This window comes from Bos indicus, chromosome 5 (genome assembly GCF_029378745.1).
Source record: "Bos indicus isolate NIAB-ARS_2022 breed Sahiwal x Tharparkar chromosome 5, NIAB-ARS_B.indTharparkar_mat_pri_1.0, whole genome shotgun sequence".
NCBI classification, from domain to species: Eukaryota; Metazoa; Chordata; class Mammalia; order Artiodactyla; family Bovidae; genus Bos; species Bos indicus.
The window spans coordinates 42,811,563-42,831,321 of NC_091764.1; the positions used below are offsets into that span (position 1 = coordinate 42,811,563).

The following is a 19,759-nucleotide window of genomic DNA, read 5'->3' on the forward strand; positions in this document are numbered from 1 at the left end:
TTATGGTCCAATTCTCATATCCATACATGACTACTGGAAAAACCATAGCTTTGACTATATGGATCTTTGTCAGTAAAGTAATGTCTCTGCTTTTTATTTATTTTTTTAAATTTTATTTTATTTTTAAACTTTACATAATTGTATTAGTTTTGCCAAATATCAAAATGAATCCATCACAGGTATACATGTGCTCCCCATCCTGAACCCTCCTCCCTCCTCCCTCCCCATACCATCCCTCTGGGTCGTCCCAGTGCACTAGCCCCAAGCATCCAGTATCGTGCATTGAACCTGGACTGGCATCTCGTTTCATACATGATATTTTACATGTTTCAATGCCATTCTCCCAAATCTTCCCACCCTCCCCCTCTCCCACAGAGTCCATAAGACTGTTCCATACATCAGTGTCTCTTTTGCTGTCTCGTACACAGGGTTATTGTTACCATCTTTCTAAATTCCATATATATGCGTTAGTATACTGTATTGGTGTTTTTCCTTCTGGCTTACTTCACTCTGTATAATAGGCTCCAGTTTCATCCACCTCATTAGAACTGATTCAAATGTATTCTTTTTAATGGCTGAGTAATACTCCATTGTGTATATGTACCACAGCTTTCTTATCCATTCATCTGCTAATGGACATCTAGGTTGCTTCCATGTCCTGGCTATTATAAACAGTGCTGCGATGAACATTGGGGTACACGTGTCTCTTTCCCTTCTGGTTTCCTCAGTGTGTATGCCCAGCAGTGGGATTGCTGGGTCATAAGGCAGTTCTATTTCCAGTTTTTTAAGGAATCTCCACACTGTTCTCCATAGTGGCTGTACTAGTTTGCATTCCCACCAGCAGTGTAAGAGGGTTCCCTTTTCTCCACACCCTCTCCAACATTTATTATTTGTAGACTTTTGGATCGCAGCCATTCTGACTGGTGTGAAATGGTACCTCATAGTGGTCTTGATTTGCATTTCTCTGATAATGAGTGATGTTGAGCATCTTTTCATGTGTTTGTTAGCCATCTGTATGTCTTCTTTGGAGAAATGTCTATTTAGTTCTTTGGCCCATTTTTTGATTGGGTCATTTATTTTTCTGGAGTTGAGCTGTAGGAGTTGCTTGTATATTTTTGAGATTAGTTGTTTGTCAGTTGCTTCATTCGCTATTATTTTCTCCCATTCTGAAGGCTGCCTTTTCACCTTGCTGATAGTTTCCTTTGATGTGCAGAAGCTTTTAAGGTTAATTAGGTCCCATTTGTTTGTTTTTGCTTTTATTTCCGATATTCTGGGAGGTGGGTCCTAGAGGATCCTGCTGTGATGTATGTCAGAGAGTGTTTTGCCTATGTTCTCCTCTAGGAGTTTTATAGTTTCTGGTCTTACGTTGAGATCTTTAATCCATTTTGAGTTTATTTTTGTGTATGGTGTTAGAAAGCCCTTTGTTCTAGTTTCATTCTTTTACAAGTGGTTGACCAGTTTTCCCAGCACCACTTGTTAAAGAGATTGTCTTTAATCCATTGTATATTCTTGCCTCCTTTGTCAAAGATAAGGTGTCCATATGTGCATGGATTTATCTCTGGGCTTTCTATTTTGTTCCATTGATCTATATTTCTGTCTTTGTGCCAGTACCATACTGTCTTGATAACTGTGGCTTTGTAGTAGAGCCTGAAGTCGGTAGGTTGATTCCTCCAGTTCCATTCTTCTTTCTCAAGATCGCTTTGGCTATTCGAGGTTTTTTGTATTTCCATACAAATTGTGGAATTATTTGTTCTAGCTCTGTGAAGAATACTGTTGGTAGCTTGATAGGGATTGCATTAAATCTATAAATTGCTTTGGGTAGTATACTCATTTTCACTATATTGATTCTTCCAATCCATGAACATGGTATATTTCTCCATCTATTAGTGTCCTCTTTGATTTCTTTCACCAGTGTTTTATAGTTTTCTATATATAGGTCTTTAGTTTCTTTAGGTAGATATATTCCTAAGTATTTTATTCTTTCCATTGCAATGGTGAATGGAATTGTTTCCTTAATTTCTCTTTCTGTTTTCTCATTATTAGTGTATAGGAATGCAAGGGATTTCTGTGTGTTGATTTTATATCCTGCAACTTTACTATATTCATTGATTAGTTCTAGTAATTTTCTGGTGGAGTCTTTAGGGTTTTCTATGTAGAGGATCATTTCATCTGCAAATAGTGAGAGTTTTACTTCTTCTTTTCCAATTTGGATTCCTTTTATTTCTTTTTCTGCTCTGATTGCTGTGGCCAAAACTTCCAAAACTATGTTGAATAGTAATGGTGAAAGTGGGCACCTTTGTCTTGTTCCTGACTTTAGAGGAAATGCTTTCAATTTTTCACCATTGAGGATAATGTTTGCTGTGGGTTTGTCATATATAGCTTTTATTATGTTGAGGTATGTTCCTTCTATTCTGCTTTTTGGAGAGTTTTTATCATAAATGGGTGTCGAATTTTGTCAAAGGCTTTCTCTGCATCTATTGAGATAATCATATGGTTTTTATTTTTCAATTTGTTAATGTGGTGTATTACATTGATTGATTTGCGGATATTGAAGAATCCTTGCGTTCCTGGGATAAAGCCCACTTGGTCATGGTGTATGATCTTTTTAATGTGTTGTTGGATTCTTATTGCTAGAATTTTGTTAAGGATTTTTGCATCTATGTTCATCAGTGATATTGGCCTGTAGTTTTCTTTTTTTGTGGGATCTTTGTCAGGTTTTGGTATTAGGGTGATAGTGGCCTCATAGAATGAGTTTGGAAGTTTACCTTCCTCTATAAAATTGACAAACCATTAGCCAGACTCATCAAGAAACAAAGGGAGAAAAATCAAATCAATAAAATTAGAAATGAAAATGGAGAGATCACAACAGACAACACAGAAATACTAAGGATCATAAGAGACTACTATCAACAATTATATGCCAATAAAATGGACAACGTGGAAGAAATGGACAAATTCTTAGAAAAGTACAACTTTCCAAAACTCAACCAGGAAGAAATAGAAAATCTTAACAGACCCGTCACAAGCACGGAAATTGAAACTGTAATCAAAAATCTTCCAGCAAACAAAAGCCCCGGTCCAGACGGCTTCACAGCTGAATTCTACCAAAAATTTAGAGAAGAGCTAACACCTATCCTGCTCAAACTCTTCCAGAAAAATGTCTCTGCTTTTTAATATGCTGTCTAGGTTTGTTATAGCTTTTCTTCCAAGGAGCAAGTGTCATGGCTGCAGTCACCATTGACAATGATTTTGGAGCCCCAAAAATAGACCGTTTAGCTTGCAATATACATTTCTGGGGTAAGATAACCATAACTGAAAAGCGTTAAGACTATAACAGTAGTGAGACTGCAGGACATGTAAAGGCCTAGTTTATTCCTTATATTCCTTAATTCAACAATAAAGACAGTATTTTTTTTAATAACTCAAACACATTAATTTTTTTGCCAGCCTCTGACCTCAGTATAACAGTCAATTATTCAAAGACAGAAAATTGTCATATTTTAATACAAGTATTTCATCTTTTTTCATTAATTTTGTGAGTGATTTCTTTTACCTCCTGAAGTAAAATATGTTTTCCAAACTTAATCGAACAAATTTCTTTAAATATTTAAGTAGAGTATATATACAAAACTTTTTCTAGAATTAGTTCTAGTTCTTTAAACAAACTGAAAGAACAGTAAAATTATAAGGCAGAAGACAGAATATTTCAAGCAAAATAGATTTAAAAATCTGCCATCAAAGGCTAAATAATAGCCCTCCAAAAGATATCTGCACCAAATCTCTGAAATCTGTGAATGCTAGCTAATTTAGAAAAGTGGTCTTTTCAGATGTGATTAAGAATCTCAACTTGAGATAATCCTGGACTACCCTGATAGGCCTAAATCCAATGATAAGTGTCCTTGTAAGAGAAAGACAGAGGTAGGTTTGAGCCAGACAGAAGAGAAGACACAGAGAAGAGAAGGCAGTGTGACCACAGAGGCAAAGATAAGAGTAATCAGGCTACAAGTCAAGGAATGCATACAACTGCCAGTAGCTGGAGGAGGCAAAGAATAGATCATTGCATAGAACTTTTGGAGGGACTGCAGTCAGACCAACCCCTTAATTTCAGAATGCTGAACTCCAAAACTATGTGAGAATACATTTCTGTTGTTTTAAGCTACCAAGTTTGTGGTTCCTTGTTACAATAGCTACAGGAAATTAATATTCATAAAATAAATCCAGTAAGCATGTCATCTAATCCAACACTGGGAACAACTCAAGATTAAATAGATACTAAGGTCTTCATTAGATGAAGATTTCCCAAAGAATGGTATTTGAGCAATTCAATGATTTTACAGATCTGGTTATGTTCATTATAATCTGTTGTGCTCCTTATAGAAAATTATAGGGAAAAGGTAAAATATATTCATATAAAAAAGCAAAATTCAGAAGTCTTACATAAAAAGTGGTAGCAGTTGTTTACAAATACAACGTATTTTCATTTCCGTAGGAATTTCTTTGCTGTGCTTTTAAAGAGGAAATTTGGCTCTAAGTTCCTTCAGGGGAAATATTAACATTGTATTTTGTTTTTGAAAACTTGTAAAATTAAATTTGAAGCTAGGAGACTTGAGTATTGATAAAGAAAATTGCAATGCTAATACTAATAGAGCACCAGGGGAATGTTAACAGAAAGGCTTATCAGCAGAGTATTAGTAAATTGTTTTATAAATACTATGTGCCCATGCATATACTCTCATTAATAAAATGTTAATTGGATTTTAAATTTATGGTGAAAACTAATGCTGTGAGCAATTAAATGAGTAAGTAGTAATCTGGTATCAGAACTTTTTATTAAATTGGGAGGAAAGTTGTCTTTTATTCAGCTTACATGAAACATTTGGAATGTGAATATTTTACATTTGAATATTTTAAGATACTATTGTGTTGTGTAAAAATCAGAATTATTTTACACTTTCAATCCTTACCTTATTTTCAATAGGCTTTCAACTCCATGACTAAGGTTTTCTTACTTTACCCAATCTTAAGCATCACATCATGCAATTATGTCCTAGTTTTCAGCTTTTCCTATGGACTCTGGTACTCAGAATCAGAGTCATGTTGCAAGAGTTACCTTGTAGAGATACTAATAATTTGGGGGAGATCACCCAAGTCATGGTTGAGAGAATCAGCCAAGGGATGAGGGATATTCAGTTTGTGATGCAAATGGAGATAAGTCTATGGCCCAAATGGCAACCCACTGCAGTATTCTTGCCTGGAGAATACTGTGGTCAGAGAAGCCTGGTGGGCTGCTGTCCGTGGGGTCACACAGAGTCAGACATGACTGAAGTGACTTAGCATACATGCATACATTGAAGAAGGAAATGGCAACCCACTTCAGTATTCTTGCCTGGAGAATTCCAGGGACGGAGGAGCCTGGTGGGCTACCATCTGTAGGGTCGCACAGAGTCAGACACGACTGAAGCAACTTAGCAACAGCAGCATACCACCCTGAACGCGCCTTGTCTCCTCTGATCTTGGAAGCTAAGCAGGGTCGGTCTGGTTAGTACTTGGATGGGAGACCACCTGGGAATACCAGATGCTGTAGGCTTATGGAGAAGAAAATGGCAACCCACTCCAGTATTCTTGCCTGGAAAATCCCATGGACAGAGGATCCTGGTAGGCTACAGTCCATGGATAGTGTTCCACTATCTTCTGCCATTTTTGAGGTGGCTCAGAGGGTAAAACATCTGCCTGCAATGTGGGAGACCTGGGTTCGATCCCCAGGTCGGGAAGATCCCCTGGAGAAGGAAATGGCAATCTACTCTGGTACTCTTGCCTGGAAAATCCCATGGACGGAGAAGTCTGGTAGGCTACAGTCCATGGGGTCTCAAAGAGACGGACACAATTGAGCAACTTCATTTTGGGCTTCCCTGGTGGCTCAGAGGTTAAAGCATCTGCCTGCAATGAGGGAGACCTGGGTTGGATCCCTGGGTTGGGATGATCCCCTGGAGAAGGAAGTGGCAACCCACTCCTGGAAAATCCCATGGACAGAGGAGCCTGGTGGGCTACAGTCCACGGGGTAGCAAAGAGTCGGACATGACTGAGCGACTTCACTTTCTTTCTTCTAAGAAATATGGAAAATTATGTGATACCTCTACAGGAAATTGAATTACCCGTATCATATTAATAAGTTTAACATTAGATCTTCTTGTCATCCAGCATATTGAGGCACTGCATCTTAACTCTACTGCTGATTCACAGGTAGTTCAGGTGAAGGGTGGCTGTAGCTGTTTATGCATTATGATATTTTGTTGGTACATTGCAGTCTGAGTCCAATTAAGCTGAGATAGAATTTCCACTGAATGGCTCTTCTGTGGCAGAGAAAAGGCTCAGTACAGGGATTTCTCTAAAACCAACCAAAGAAGGCTTAGTTACTGAGAGTACAAAAGAAATTGATTGTAAGGGTCTCTTATCTCTGAGGTAAAGCCAATTGTAAAAATTCGAGATAAGAAGATAATCTGACCATATTGATCATAGTATATTTGTATGCATAGTGACTTCGTGGTATCTCTGTTAAATCTAACCCCTGTTCTGATAATTCTGGTGGAGGAATTATGCTGGAATTAGATTAACCTTAATCTCCTGCTATGTAGCAGAAGTGAAAAGTGAAGGTGTTAGTCGGTTAGTCGCTTGGTCATATCCAACTCTTTGGGACCCCCATGGACCGTAGTCCATCAGGCTCCTCTGTCCATGGAATTCTTCAGGCAAGGATACTGGGGTAGCCATTCCTTTCTCTAGGGGATCTTCCCAACCAGGGATCAAACCCGTTCTCTACATTGCAGGCAGATTCTTTACCATCTGAGCCACCAGGGAAGATATGTGGTGAAGGATATTCAAATGCAGACACAAGGACAATGCCTGCCTCCCCCACAAGGCCTCAAACATTCTTAAGGGGGGAGGAATTTGCAGTGGGTTCTCCCCACAGTTTTCGACGATGACCCATGTTTCACTGTCCTGTGTGCTGTCACACCAATTGTTCAGAATCATGTAAATCTCTATCCTGTGTTGGAAAGACTCTAGTGGATGAAGCAGCTGGCTACAATCAAAGATTCAGAAATTAGTCCATTTAACTCAGAAATGCTTATGGTAGACAGAATAATACCTCAAAAAGTCCATGTCCTAATTCCTGGAACCTGTGTATGTGTTACTGTACATGGCAAAGGGGAAATAAAGTTGTAGATGGAATCAAGTTTGCTAATAAACTGACCTCAAGATGAGGAGACTATCCTGGCCAATGAAATCACAAGGGTCCTTAAAGTGGAGAAGAAGCAATGTGAGAGTGTTACAGTGTGAGGAGGACTCAGTGTGCTATTGGCACCCTTGAAAATGAAAGGAGGAAACCACAAGACAAGGAACATGACATCCTCTAGAAATGGGAAAAGGCAAAAGAAATGAGTTCACCCCAGCCCTAGCACCTGCAGAAAAGAATGTGGTCTGGTAGACACATTTTAGCCCAGTGAAACCCATGTGAGATCTCTGACCTACAAAGCTATACGATAAATTTATATTATTTCAGGCATGAAATTTCAGTAATTTGTTATGGCAATAGTATTACATGAATTCAGTGGCATTCAGGAACAAACAGAAAATCAGAATCCAGTGACTGTAGTTACTTAATTCACATTTCAGAATCCAAAGACTTGATCACTTTTTATGGGACAACAGACAAGCCAATAAGAGGGCATTAATATTGCAGGATGGCATAGGCATGTTGGTTTTGAACTGGTAGTAGTTTATATCTGCTTCTAGGAAAGATATTTTAAGTACCAATAAGAGTACCAACCAGTGTCCCAGTGGAGGGAAGCCAAACTCTATGCCTTGCTCACATATGAGCACAATCAATCAGTCATCAAGTGGGTAAGCTCAGAACCATATCATAACCAGGTTCTTTCTACCTATCACAAGGTTGATAATTCAGTAATCACTTCTTTTACTCGCTAACTGTCCATGGTACTCTAATATCATTAAAAGAAAGGAGTTTGCAGACCATAAAATGATATCTCATGGAATGTTTTATCCCCCTGACTTAGATACCCCAAATCAATATCGACACAATTATGCTAGAGTATAATAGTTTAAAAATAGCCTGTATAGCTTCAGAGATGAAGCATGTGTTGCAATTACATATTCCTAAGGTTTTTCCCCGTAATCTTTAGCAATTTAAGCCATTTGACTTGTGGTAATCATGTTCAATGATCAATGATGTATCAAATGTCTTTTAGACATATATGTTCACACACACAGAATAAAGAGAAGTAAAAAAAGTTTGAGTGAATTAGGATATCAGTTCAGTGGTTTTACTTTTCTTTCCTATAGAAATCTAGCCTGATAGGTATATCAAGTGGGCAGAAAAGTTCTGATCTATGAGCTCATCTGAAAAATTGATGCTTTTGAACTGTGGGGCTGGAGAAGACTCTTGAGAGTCCTTTGGACTGCAAAGAGATCAAACCAGTCAATCCTAAAGGAAATCAACCCCGAATATTCATTGGAAGGACTGATGCTGAAGTTGAAGCTCCAATACTTGGCCCCCTAATGTGAAGATCCAGTGCATTAGAATAGACCCTGATGCTGGGAAAGATTGAGGACAAGAGGAGAAGGGGAAGACAGAGGATGAGATGGTTGGATAGCATCTTCAACTCAAGGGATGTGAGTTTGAGCAAACTCTGGGAGATGGTGAAGGACAGGGAAGCCTGGCGTCCTGCAGTCCATGGGGTCCCAAAGAGTTGGACACGACTTAGTGACTGAACAACAACAACAAATGAGCTTATCTGAGACCCACGTTGTGTCTTTCTTGCCATCCCACCCTACTTTAGGAGATATTTCTATACATTCACATCACAGTGTCATAGCATCTTCAGCATCACAGTATCCACATTCTGGTCCATAAGCAGGGAATGAAGCAGAGGACAGACAGCTTCTGTTCAAAGGTATGCAGAAAGGTGCAGACTCTACTACTGACTTCTCATTAGCTAGAGTTGAGTCACATAGCAAAGCTGCAAAAGAGGCTGGGAAATGTAATCTGTAGACAGGTGGCTACATGTTCAGCTAAAATGTGAAGGATCCTATTAGTTAAGGCAAATGGAGAGTCTGGATATTGGGTGAGTAATCAGCAGTCCCAGTGCAGAGAGCTAGAACAATCCCTACCAGTCAAACTAGATTTGGCCCAGACCTTTGTATGTGTATCTTCACCTTATTCCTGTGCTAATGTGCCTGGTTTTGATCTGTTTCTGGCTGCCTGTTTCTCCCTTTGTATTCCTTTATGTATTTCTGTTTGCGTGTTGTCACTTTACTTGCCTTTGCTACCAGTTTACAGTCATTTTCCACTATATTCTTGGGATATCATTTTTGGTTTATGGTTGCCTACATTCTGTCTTTAAGTGGTTGCCTTTCTGGCCAACCAAATAATCTAGGATCTCAAATAGCCCAGAATTCTTCTCTTTCGCTCCCAGATAATCTCAACCAATAATGTGTGACATAAATCACTTTTATGCAGACAGCATCCACAAGCTTTATCCTTTGCCAGAATGCATTAAGAAAGAATGACGTCAACAGGTTTTATGTTTTATTGACCTTTAGAGTAGATAAAACTTGTGCTAAATAGTTAGTAGCTCTACTTAAACAAATTAGATTGATTTGAGACCAAATCTACATTAGGTAGTCAATATGCAACCTCATTTACAATAACACATCAATCATAATGTAGGATTAGCAGTCATGTGGATGAACCTCTGAAGCTACCACCTTCCATGGATTACTTATTCTCGATATTTTTAAGATGTTTTGTTGGTATCTTGAAATTTTTTGTTTCTTTTTTAAAGGAATTTTGAGAAAATGAGGCCCAGACTCTAGGAACATAGTGAAGAAGGGGCATTTCCAAGTCAATAGCTTTCTTTGTAATAGTCAGCAAAAGAAATATATAAATTGAACTTATAATGGAGAAGTCATAATATTCCATCAAATTAAGGTAAATAAAGTAACTGGTCAGTGCTTAAAGACATCGAAAGTAACTGATCATGAAGGCAGTCAATGACTTTAGCAATGTAAAAGATAAAAAATAGAACACTCAGAGATTACATAGCCCAGCATCTTTTGTCTTACTGATTGAAAGACGTATCCAAGTGGGGGGATTTTCACTTGAGAAAGCCAGCACTGGAACCAGGTATAAATGCTTGGGCAAAATACAGTGTCTTGGATTTCTGACTGACCTACATTTAGAGCTACATCTCTTTTTATCTCTTCTTACCTTTTTCTTTTCTTTCTTTCTTTTTTTTTTTTTTTTTACTAACAAAGTTGCTTTACTTTGGAAAATGCTGAAGGAAATAAATTAAATACTCTGGTCATTTGGCTAACCAGTTCCACAAATTCCACATACGAGATGAGTTTGTACCAAGTCAGAGGAAACAAAAATACATGCATATTCATATACAAGAGTGGGCTTCTCTGGTCACTCATAATCTGCCAGCAATGTAGGAGACCTGGGTTCAATCCCTGGCTCATGAAGATCTCCTGAAGAAGGGAATAGCAACCCACTCCAGTATTCTTGCCTGGAGAATTCCATAGACAGAGGAGCCTGATGGGCTATAGTCCATTGGGTTGCAAAGAGTCAGACACAACTGAGTGACTAACACACATACAAGAGTAGAAAGAGAATTTTTAAACTTTTAAGACTTTCAGAAGTTCACAGATTGAAAGTCTTTTAGTAGTACAAAATTAAATGAACACCAATATGTTTTTTAAAGGTAGTGAAAAAAATAGTTCCAGGTCAATTTACTGACATCAGGTTGTGGTGAAGGGAAGTGCAGTGTTTATTACAGGGCACCATGCGAGGAATTTGGGCCTGTTAAGCACTAGTTACCTGGACTCCTTGCTTGGTGTGCTGCAATAAATGCTGTACTTTTCTTCACCATAACCCAGTGTCGGTAGGTTGGCTTTACTGCACACAGGCAAGCAGACTCCAGTTTGGTGTGGTAACAGTATCACTAGCTTTTGTTCTAGCATTGATCAAACTTACATATGAGCTTTTAGAAGGTGAATTGGATCTAATTCTTGGAAAATTTACTTTTCTGAATGAAAGAGGCCTGAAAGCAATAGGATTTCCTAAGTGAGTGGAGAAAAGTAGGGGAAAGAGGCCCCACATGTCTTCACTCAGGCTCCTCCTCTCTGTCTCCAGATTCACAGTGGGCAGAGCTCCCAGTTTCTGGCTTGTTTACCCAGGAGTAGTTAGCCAGATTCATAGGCTACTTCAGCCAAGGGTCTGTGGCCAGCTTCTCCAGGATGGTGCACAGTTCAGGGGCAGCCTTGTCTTTGACTACAAGCCAATGCTGTTTTCTCCAAGTCATCCCTGCAACTAACTATTGACATATGTTTGACTGTAAATTAACTTTTAGCATCAATTACTTCCAGTAAGAGATGCTAAAGAAATATTTTCTAGCTAGGAAGCAAGTAATCAGGATAGATACCTTGTATGCAGAATGACAAATGTAATTTTCCTCCTTTAAAAATGTTCTTTTCCTATGGTTTACTTTTAAGGATTACCTGGGAGTAAATTCATTCTATTAGTTAACAACTGTACATCAAAGACCTGCTGGGTCCTAGGCATGATTCCAACCACTGAAGGAGCAGCAATGAATGAAAGAAAGGAAAACCCTGCCCTGATCAGTCTTACATTCCCATCACTTGAGTTCTTGTGGTTTGAATCACTCAAATAGTTAGGTCTCTACTAGGTGCCAACATCAAACTAATTTGAGAAAATGAGCTAATTCTGCACTTTACACTACCCATGTGATTTTGTCAGTTGAAAAGACTGAACAAAGATCTTCATGTATCAAAACTTTCAGTTAGATGGCCCTAGAGATTTGAGGATATGCAGAGAGAGATGGTTCAGAACATCGTCATTCAGTGGGGCTTTGCTACATACATCTATAAGCTTGTCACGATAAAAATGGGGCAAAAGCTTGCAGCCCTACAAAACTTTAAAACATTTTTTAAATAAAATAGATTTTAAAAAATTATAAAAGATAATATCAGTAAATGTAAATACATTTTTTTTAGAAATACATTTCAAAAATAGTTACCATATTCTAAAGGCCGCCAAGGTGCCATGGAACTACTGGAGTCCCACAGTAATAGCACGGGGACATCTGGCACCCCAGTGTCAGGTGATAATTTGCAGTTAACTTTAGCCCACGCTCCATGACGCTGACATCTGTGGCAGAAGACAAGGTTTCTGTTCCCCACAATGTGCCCACAATTTCTGAATGCAGACTCAAAAGTCAATAACTGCCTGAGTTTCTAGAAAGCCTGCTGATGGAGTCAAAGCCAAAATCATTGTACATCCTTTTCCTGGTGTGATAACATTTGTAGCTGCAGTGACTGTTTGAAGAAGAAATGCATGGGAGGGATTGAGCAGTCCCAGGAAAGCTTCTTCCATGTATTGAGTCTGTCCTGTCTGGGGCCTTTTCAGGGACCATTCTAGATGTCACATTTGTTCCATCAGGGGTTTTCCATTGGATTGCTACATGCAAAGTGAGCTTGCCACTTGTCAGCTTAGATATCCAAACCACTGCAATGTGTAGGGGCAGGGAAGCATTGCTTTCTCCTGCCTACTGAGGCTTTTTGGTTGTAGGATCCAAATCTTCAAGGGTACATGTGATGTGAGTAAGAGTATTGTCTTCATTGATTGTCTTCCTTAAACCCCTAAGACATCATCCTCAACTCCCCACCTTAAAGGCTGTTGTGCTCCAGCTTCTGATCCCAAGGTATTTCCTGTCTCACCCTCCACTCCCAGGACTTCAGGCAGTCTTTACAGTGATGTCTCCCCAGAAATTGTCTCCAGCCCACCTGAATACCTCACAGCATATCATACAGAACTTGTCAAAACCTGAACTTGTTACCTCCACTTCCCCACACCATGAATCCACCATGCTTACTCTTGTCCCCATATTTCCAGCCTCAGGGAATGACAGGAGTCACTCCCCACTCATTTTTCCAACCTAGAAACTTGACTGGCAGCCTGTGTCCTTGCTTCTCCCTCGTTACCACTCTGACCTCATCACCACTTCCTGCTGCTTCTCTTCCTACGAATTCTTAAGTCCATATGTCCTCTGCATCCCTGTGTATGTTAGATCCTCGACATGTTTCCCAGAAATGGTGTGGCATCCTCCTGACTTCTGCTCCAACCCCAGTTTTCTCCTCAACTCATCCTCTTAACCACTCAAATATAAAGGTGAATCTGCACCATATAACCACTAACATCCTTCCATATATTCTCATCACCTGCAGGATAAAATCCACGTGACTTTCCAGCCCACTTTCCATTATTGCCTAGCATGCACTACTCCCTAGTACATGAAATTGCTTTAATTTCAGACATACCACATTCTCTCAAATTCTCTCTGCCTATAAAGTCCTTTCCCCATAATATTTTTCAGCTTCAGGTAACACTGAAAAATCAGAGGCTTTCCAGACTCACAGACTTAGAGAATGAACTTATGGTTACCATCAGAGTGGGGATAGTTAAAGGGTTTGGGATGGACATGTACACACTGCTATATTAAAATGGATAACCAACAAGGTCCTACTGTATAGCACAGGGAACTTGGCTCAATGTTATGTGGCAGACTGGATGGGTGGGAAGTTTGGGGGAGAATGGATACATGTATTTGTATGGCTAGGTCACTCTGCTCTTCACCTGAAACTATCACTACACTGTTAATTGGCTATAATATAAAATTAAAACTTTAACAACAAGAAAAAAATAGAAAAAATTTAAAAATAAAAATCAGAGATTTTCACAGTTTTAAAAATCTGAGTTTTAAACTTCTCTAGAAAAATCATCTCTGGCAGCATGGAGTCTGCTTTTGCACACAGCAACAATTGGCCAGAGCTCCAAGCTGCTGGCCCTGTAGCTAGAACCTCAACTCTGTTTCTGACTACTACTCTCCAGCCCTGCTCACTTTATTCATTGTTTTTACTTGTCTGCTCACTGTTGGCATTTGAATTTCCAACCCCTGATCTACAGAAATGCAAGAGCTTATGAATTCATTTACCAATGAATCATAAAGCTTCCAGCATATGGGACAGTTGCCTTGCCATGACTTAAATAAACAGTGTTGCTGTAGTGAGCAAGACATTCTGCCCTCTTATTCTATTCCAGGCATTGAGAATAGAAAATTTGGTAAGATAAGGTTATCCTGGCATGCCTATTACATTTTGTTTTATTACACTTTGCAGATACTCAAGTTTTTTTTCTTTACAAATTGAAAGTTTGTCACAACCCAGCATTAAGCAAGCCCATCAGTGCCAGTTTTCCAACAGCATTGGCTCATTTTGTGTCTCTGTGTCACATTTTGGTAATTTTCACAATACTTCAAACCCTCCACCAGCAAAATGATTGTGACTTGTGGAAGGTTCAGATGATGGTTAGCTGCTGCTGCTGCTAAGTCGTGGCAGTCATGTCCAACTCTGTGCGACCCCATAGACGACAGCCCAACAGGCTCCCCCGTCCCTGGGATTCTCCAGGCAAGAACACTGGAGTGGGTTGCCATTTCCTTCTCCAGTGCATGAAAGTGAAAAGTGAAAGTGAAGTCGCTCAGTCGTGTCTGACTCTTAGCGACCCCATGGACTATAGCCTACCAGGCTCTTCCGTCCATGGGATTTTCCAGGCAAAAGTACTGGAGTGGGGTGCCATTGCCTTCTCCGATGATGGTTAGCATTTTTTAGCAATAAAGTATTTTATTCATTGAGGTAGGCATATTGTTTTTTAAAACATAATGCTATTGCACACTTAATAGGCTACAGTATAACATAAATACAACTTTTATATGCACTGGGAAACCAAAAAATCCATGGGACTCACTGCATTTCAATGCTTATTTTATCATGGTAGCCTCAAACCAAACCCAGAATATCTCTGAGATCTGCCTGTATCTATTTAGGTCTTGGAGGAGACGCTAAATTTGGGCAAGAAAGATTTTGTTTCAGAATGTGAGCATTAAAACTAAAATGTTGGTGAGCAAGAGCAGGCAGAGTCAGGTTTGAATGGCATTAGGGTGCTACTAGAAGAAACGTTGGGATTTAAGTGGGAAGATCCATGTTGGAAGACTTCCTGATCGTTAAGACTTTAAGAGATCTAGGAGGAGCAATGAGGTGTCAGGAACTATAAATATGACCTGAGAAAAGAAATGCTTTCTTAAGAAACAGAAAGCTTCATGTGGCTACATGCAGGTGAGCCAAAAAGCAGGCCTGAAGTGACAGCTTGCCATCTGTCCTCCGAGAGCCAGCTTTGCAGAACACCAGCCAAAACGAAAATGGTACCACTTGTGTGGGTTGCTCTATTTTGTAGCATTTGTAACAACAGAATTCTTCACCCAGAGTGAAGCCAGAGCATTCCGCAGCTGAAGGGAGGGTTGGGAAACCCTCATTTCCTCTGATTCCATCTTCTCCATGGGTGGGCTCAGAGAACCTCCTTTCACTTTTCTCTGCAGTTTGGCTCCTTGTAACAGAGAATGCCAAAATAATATCTGAAAGAGCTCAACTGAGACTTTACCTAGGCTATTGATTGGTGATTATTAGCCCATTAAGTCTGCTGGGTCCAAAAAAATGAGATAGTGCCTTCTGGTGAATTGCCAACAGAACACATATAAACCTACTCCTATCCCCCAATTCACAAATTTAAAATGAAGAATTAATTAATATATTCAACATTTATCATTTTCAGCTTTACACAGTGGGGTTAAAAGTGTGGGCTTTCTTAATTCGAATCACTATTCATTAGGGGAACTCGAGGTTAAAGTGATTTAACCTGTCTGTGCCAGTCACCTTTTCCTCATCTGTAAAGTGGGGATAATAACAGTAACTTTTTCTTAGAGTTATGAGAACTTAAAAAAGCTAAAACAGGTGAAGTCTAAAAAGAGGCTAGGTGTGGATTAGCTATTATCAACACTGTATATATTAGACACTGTGCTAGGTACTGAATATCTTTCACAGAGCTTAGCCTAGTGGCTGGCTATGTGTAAAATGTTTCATAGTTACTTTGATTCGCCATTCCAGACAGTGCATTTGGATACAAAAGAGACCTTAGAACCCCTGATGACAGCTTTTTCTCTCTGGCAAAGTGATCATATCCTTGCACAAAGATGACCTCTGGCAGAAGCACAGAATGTTGACAGCCTGGTCAGGTGAGAGATCAGTGATTGCCTTTCAGATTCAGAGGTGCCAGTTTGGCAAAGTTGCTATCCATAGATGTTACAGTTTTAAAAGATAACAGAAGCTGCTCGAGCAGCTGTAGTAGACTGAACTACCCTTCAGGAGATTGCTTGCTCTTCCCTGGGAGAGTATTGGTGGCAGACTTGGCCATGCAACTTGCTTTAGGCGATATAATCCACTTCTGCTCTAAAGCTTTAGAGCCTTTGTACTGTAAATTGTGCTCTTTTTCTTGCTTCTGAGATTATGGAAGCATGTCACATGAAGCCTCCTTCAGCCTGGGTCTCTGAAATGTTATAATGAGCATCCTTTGTACATGGGGTGCATCTTTTGTACATGAGGTGCGTGAGTGATAATAGTTCTTTATCAATAAAGCTCCTGAACATGTGGAGCCCTTTGTTACTGAATCATCACCTATCCTACTTTAACTAATACATCATCCACAGTTATATCCAGTTGCTATGATGGCCAGAATACCCTACTGCATAGATCTTTTAACCTCAGGACCTCATGCTCCTCTTTTTTTCATTTTATGTCTGGTGGCTCCATTGGTACCTCCAGTCTTGCTGTTCCCTTGGAGGGAACACAGAGTGGGACAATGAGCACTAGACCCGAACCCAAATTCTGAGACCAAGGTCCAGCCCCTCCACTGTCTAACTTTGTGGTCTTCAGCAAATCAATTCATCAATCTGAGCCTTAATTTTATTTGCCTAAATAGGAGGAGTAAAATATCTGCTAATTGTAACACAACTTTGTTCTCCAGAAGCACATTATAAGTTTTATGATAATATACAAAATCATTTTTAGTTCTTAAGAAGTCATGGGTGAGACTTCTCTGGGGTCCAGTGGCTAGGACTTGCCACTTCCACGACAGGTGACATAGGTTTGATCCCTGACTGGGAAGCAAAATTCCCACATGCATACAATACAGCTGGAAAAAATAAAATTCACACCAATTTTATACAATTTTTTTTAATTAAAGAAAAGAAATCATGGATAGGCCTGATCACCATCAACCCATGAACCTCTCAGTCAATACCAATTGACTGATAAGGGTGACCACAGAAAGCAGGGCACCTTAGAAGATTGGTTTATGAGTGAGAGGTCAAGGTCCTCATCTGTGTCCTTACTCAAAACACACTTCTCTGTCCAAAAGTGCCATTCAGAAAAGGGAGACTTGATGACAACTTTTCATAGTTTTTTGAGACACATTTTCTTATGCCATGTAATACTGCAATTGTCTTTGAAATGCAATATGTGAGGGAGAAAAGCTTAGACTCAACCATCAATATACACCGAATTCAGATTTAAAGAGAATGTAAATAAATGTATATATACCCAAGTTGTTCTCTTAGATGCTTACGTCACCACACACAGTGGTTTGTAATAACCTGAGGGTTTCCCCCAGCCCTGCATGACTCAGAGCAAAGAGCAGGGGAAGTTAGAATGTTCTTACCTATCATTCTTTCTCAAGATGACTCCTTCTCAATCTTCCTTCTAAGTAATCTTACTTGACTGCACAATCTGATTTAGATTAATTCATTCTATAATGTACTGTGACTATAATGTAATGTGACTATAATGTACCAGTTCTAGACACTATATACAGAATAGACAAGTCCCCGCCTGCATGGAACTTACATGCCTGAGGGGAGCTGACGTTCTGTGTTTCTATAGGTCCTGACACTTGTCTCCATCTGTCTCCATGTGCGACAGTTGTTGGTTTGGACTACAAGATCCTTGAAGATATGGGGAACACAAATCTCATTAGACTTTGTGTCTTCAGGGTCCCCAGCCCTGGTGCCTGGAATACAGAAGGAATCCAAAAATGTTTCTTTCAAATGAGTAAATATCAGGAGTTAGAAGAGCTAGCTTTCAAGTTCCCAAAAAATATGAAAAATGAAGGATTTAGTCACAGTGCACAATCAATAGTTATCCTTAACTGGTTTGTTTTGTGAAAATTTATAACAAGATTAATGTTGCTTTTGGTGCCACTGTGCATTTGTTGACAGACTTAGAGGAGATCAAAGTGAATAAATGCAGAAAGCTAGCTACATTCTTCTAGGTTATAAAAATTGTTATGAAGTACTTTGCAAACAGTGTCAGAAAGTACTTCAGTTCAGTTGCTCAGTCATGTCTGACTCTTTGCGACCCCATGAACTGCAGCATGCCAGGCCTCCCTGTCCATCACCAACTCCTGGAGCTTACCCAAACCCATGTCTATTGAGTCGGTGATACCATCCAACCATCCCATCCTCTGTCATCCCCTTCTCCTCCTGCCCTCAATCTTTCCCAGCATCAGGGTCTTTTCCAGTGAGTCAGCTCTTCGCATCAGGTGGCCAAAGGATTGGAGTTCCAGCTTCAACATCAGTCCTTCCAATGAACACCCAGGACTGGTCTCCTTTAGGAGGGACTGGTTGGATCTCCTTGCAGTCCAAGGGACTCTCAGGAGTCGTCTCCAACACCACGGTTCAAAAGCATCAATTCTTCGGTGCTCAGCTTTCTTTATAGTCCAACTCTCACATCCATGCATGACCACTGGAAAAACCATAACCTTGACTAGACAGACCTTTGTTGACAAAGTAATGTCTCTGCTTTTTAATATGCTGTCTAGGTTGGTCATAACTTTCCTTCCAAGGAGTAAGCGTCTTTTAATTTCATGGCTGCAATCACTATCTGTAGTGATTTTGGAGCCCAGAAAAATAAAGTCAGCCACTGTTTCCACTGTTTCCCCATCTATTTCCCATGAAGTGATGAGACCGGATGCCATGATCTTAGTTTTCTGAATGTTGAGCTTTAAGCCAACTTTTTCACTCTCCTCTTTCACTTTCATCAAGAGGCTTTTTAGTTCCTCTTCTTTGTGCCATAAGGGTGGTGTCATCTGCATATCTGAGGTTATTGATATTTCTCCCAGCAATCTTGATTCCAGCTTGTGCTTCCTCCAGCCCAACGTTTCTCATGATTTATTGTGCATATAAGTTAAATAAGCAGGGTGACAAAAAGTACTACAGACTAAGAAATAACACCAAGGTGGTCAAAGCTAAGCATGGGAATGCAACCATGTGAGCAATCTGTCCTGTGTACAGCCAGTGGTGTATGGGTGTTATGCAGAGAGAAAAAGAAAACCAAAGTGCATATTTGAAAGCACTTTCTTCTCCTGAGAGAGAGTCACTTAGAGATAAGCTGTGAGTACTGCAACAGTTATACAGCAAACTCTGTGGGCTTAAGAAATGTTTTCCCCAAAAGGCACTATTAGTTCAGAGTTGAGAAACTGTAAAGACAAGAAGAAAAATGGGAGGGACTTCCCTGATGGTCCAGTGGCTAAGGCTTCCCAGTCCCAATGCAGGGACTGGGGTTCGATCCCTGGTCAGGGACCTAGATCCCACATGCCATAACTAAGAGTTCTCATGCTGCAACTAAAGATCCTACATGTCACAACTAGGACCCAGCACAGACAGATAAACAAATAAATAATTTTTTTTTTTTTTAAAGAGTAAGAAAGGGAGAAAAGAATGGG

At 39.7% G+C, this 19,759-nt stretch overlaps 1 protein-coding gene and 1 pseudogene across 3 annotated transcripts in view; both read left to right on the forward strand.

Moving 5' to 3' along the window:
* The window catches only part of PTPRR (protein tyrosine phosphatase receptor type R), a 274,630-nt gene that overhangs the window by 73,758 nt on the left and 181,113 nt on the right, over positions 1-19,759 (forward strand). The gene's annotated exons all lie outside the window — the stretch shown is intronic.
* LOC139183385 (5S ribosomal RNA) lies at positions 5,468-5,587 on the forward strand (annotated as a pseudogene).